The 3,211-nt window shown below is 36.5% G+C and overlaps 1 non-coding gene across 1 annotated transcript; it reads right to left on the reverse strand.

The window, feature by feature from the left end:
- Window positions 1-2,136: 2,136 nt before the first annotated feature.
- Window positions 2,137-2,243, reverse strand: LOC126026587 (U6 spliceosomal RNA). The gene has a single exon (XR_007501811.1). It is a non-coding gene; the product is annotated as a U6 spliceosomal RNA (small nuclear RNA).
- Window positions 2,244-3,211: the final 968 nt, after the last annotated feature.

The raw sequence follows: 3,211 nt of genomic DNA on the forward strand, positions 1-3,211 counted from the left end.
CTATACAAAGTAATTTTTGTCTAGCAACCACAGGTGTGGTATATCTTATTTTTGCCCTGGGATCATTCTTCCAGTCCTCATTCAGTCTCAATCCGTTTTTGTCCTTGAAGTATTATTTGCCACTTTCTTATTTTTGTTATCTTTTTAAAGCCATGTGTTCTTATTGAAAAAGCTCCCTTATTAATATCACACTACTATATTGTCAACTAGATTTAAGGATTTAAAACAAGGTTTATTCCTAACTTCGACATGCATCCGATTTCTCCAGATGTTTTTTTTTTTTTTTCTTATAGTTGACTAAAGGAGCTGGGAAGAAGTGAATACACCTCAACAGGAATATGGACTGACTTGGAGGAGCTTGTCTCACCAACAATTCTGATACTTGGAGTATCAGATAGACAGCACATTTTGTTTGATGCTTTGATTCTTTGGGGAGGGACATGCTAAATCTCTTTATCTGCCTTGAAGGAGGTAAATCATTTTACTTTTTCTTACTCTTGCAACTTCATTCTTTCCCCATAGTCTAATTTTAAAACCAACTGTGTTTCTTTTTCATGCTTTAATTTTCCTATCGTGTTTTCAAGAGCCAGTAAAATTCTGAAGCAGACAGAAAATGTAAACCAGATGTCTACTTAAGGTTACATATAACAACATACAGTAGACTAGATTCTTTATCTTATAATTTTAGTTTTTTTCTTAAATAATCAACTCAAAAAAATAGCAAAGGAAATGTTAGAAGAGATGAAGAATAAATCTATGGTAATGAGCTTGCTTTACAATGAAACTTTGCCCCAAAGGAACAAAAAAGTAAAAGCTATGGTCTTGGGGCCTGAGCAGTAGCACAGTGCATAGGGCATTTGCTTTGCATGCAGCTGACCTGGGTTCAATTCCCAGCATCTCACATGGTTCCCTGGTGGGTCAGGAGAGTTTCTGAGTTCAGAGCCAGAAATAAGTCACTGAGTGTGGTCCTAAATAAAAATCAAATAATTAAATAATTAAAATAAAGCTAAAACTTAAATAAAATTTAAAAATTAGCATGTAGTGGAAATATCTAGTGTTTAAATAAATATCTTGGGTCCATTATAAACTCTTCAGTGTTGGTATGTCCAATATTAGCATGTCAATTTTCTTTTTTGGGGAGAGGGAGGTTGGAGGTCACACCTGGCAGCATTCAGGGGTTACTCTTGGTTCTACACTCAGAAATCGCTCCTGACAGTCTCTGGAGATCATATGGAATGCCAGGGTTGGAACCACTGTCATTCTGCATGCAAGGCGAATGTCCTACCTCTATGCTATCTCTCCAACCCCAGCATGTCAATTTTCATAATCATATTATCTCTTTATTATTTCCCTAGAATTCCAGAACAACCATCTCTTCATAAAGACATTTGTTACAAGGTTAATAAAGATGACCTTGTAACAATAGTTGCAAGGTTAATAAAGATGTATGTGTGTAATAAAGATGACATCTCATGCTTGGCTTAACCTAGATTATAGAATCTTTCTAAAGGTTTTCAGAGCTGAGTTGTGAAATAGAATATTACTGCACTGATTTAGAATATTTGTGGAGGAGTTCAGCATGCCTCACATAATGCTCTCATAGGAAATTTAGTTTGGTCTCCATAAAATCACTAGTGAGTCTATATCCAAGAACTGTTTGGTTTTATGATTGTACAATTACATGTTGGACAGTTTGCATCATTCTTAGATCTAGGGAAAAAAATTTATGTTGTGCCGCAAAACACAAATAGTCATCATTTTATTTTATTTATTTTCTTTGTTTTGTTTTGTTTTTTTTTTGTTTGGGGGCCACACTCAGTAATACTCAGGGGTTATTCCAGGCTCTACACTCAGACTTCACTCCTAGTGGACTCTGGGAAGCATATGGGAGATCAGGGATTGAACTTGGCTCCGTTTTGTTTTGTTTCGTTTTGTTTTGGGGCCACAATCAGTAGTACTCAGGGGTTATTCCAGGCTCTACACTCAGACTTCACTCCTAGTTGACTCTGGGAACCATATGGGACATCAGGGATTGAACTTGGCTCAGTTGGTGCAAGGAAAGCACCTACAGATTGTACTATCACTGGAAAAAGCACCAGATAGATGCCATTTTATATGAAGATTATTTTTTTTCTAAAAAATATGGAACGCTTCACGAATTTGCGTGTCATCCTTGCGCAGGGGCCATGCTAATCTTCTCTGTATCTTTCCAATTTTAGTATATGTGCTGCCCAAGCGAGCACATGAAGATCATTGTTAAAATATAATAGTTGAGTAGTGGCCCTGGGATTGTATTGTGGCCTATACTTGTCTTGTATATGTGAGGCTGTGTGTACAATTCCCTGTATAATCCCCATGCACACAGATCATGACCCTAGTGGCCCTAAATTTCATATCACCTATAGATACCACAACCAAATGGGTTAGCATATTGATCAAGTGTGCAACTGGGTTCACCATCATGGCAACAAAAAGGTGAGAATAACTGATCATTCTCAACATAATAATGATGGGTAAGTATAGGCTCTGGCCTCTAGCCAAAGAATACTTTATCCCTAGCTTCTAATAATTTTATTCAATATATTGTTGTACCTTCTGAAGTGCTTATTACCAAGAAAGCATAATTTGGAATTAAATACTTAAAATATGATTTGATATTATGGGAAAGATTTTGCAAAGGATGCAGGCAAAACTCCTAACACCAACCTCATTATTATACTAATAGCTGGAAAAATAGGGTTATAATCTGGGTAATTTTAGAAAACAGTCATTATGAGATCTGAAAAATAATAAAAACTGAAAGTAAATTTTTGTAAACAACATTTTATATAATAAGCATAAGTATAGAACCAAGTATGAGTCAGAAAAATATATGTTTAAGCATGTACAAACATTATAATAAGCATACTAATATTAAGGCAAAAATGAAGACACAAATCTCACATCTACTTTTTGAAGACTAAATAACTCCCAGGAACCAATGATCTTTAAAAAATAATGACAAATAACCATAAAGGGGGCCGGTGAGGTGGCGCTAGAGGTAAGGTGTCTGCCTTGCAAGCGCTAGCCAAGGAAGGATCGTGGTTCGACCCCCCGATGTCCCATATGGTCGGTCTCCCCAACCCAGGGGCGATTTCTGAGCGCTTAGCCAGGAGTAACCCCTGAGCATCAAATGGGTGTGGCTCAAAAAAAATAACCATAAATATTTTGC

Source organism: Suncus etruscus, chromosome 13, assembly GCF_024139225.1.
Source record: "Suncus etruscus isolate mSunEtr1 chromosome 13, mSunEtr1.pri.cur, whole genome shotgun sequence".
Classification (NCBI taxonomy): Eukaryota; Metazoa; Chordata; class Mammalia; order Eulipotyphla; family Soricidae; genus Suncus; species Suncus etruscus.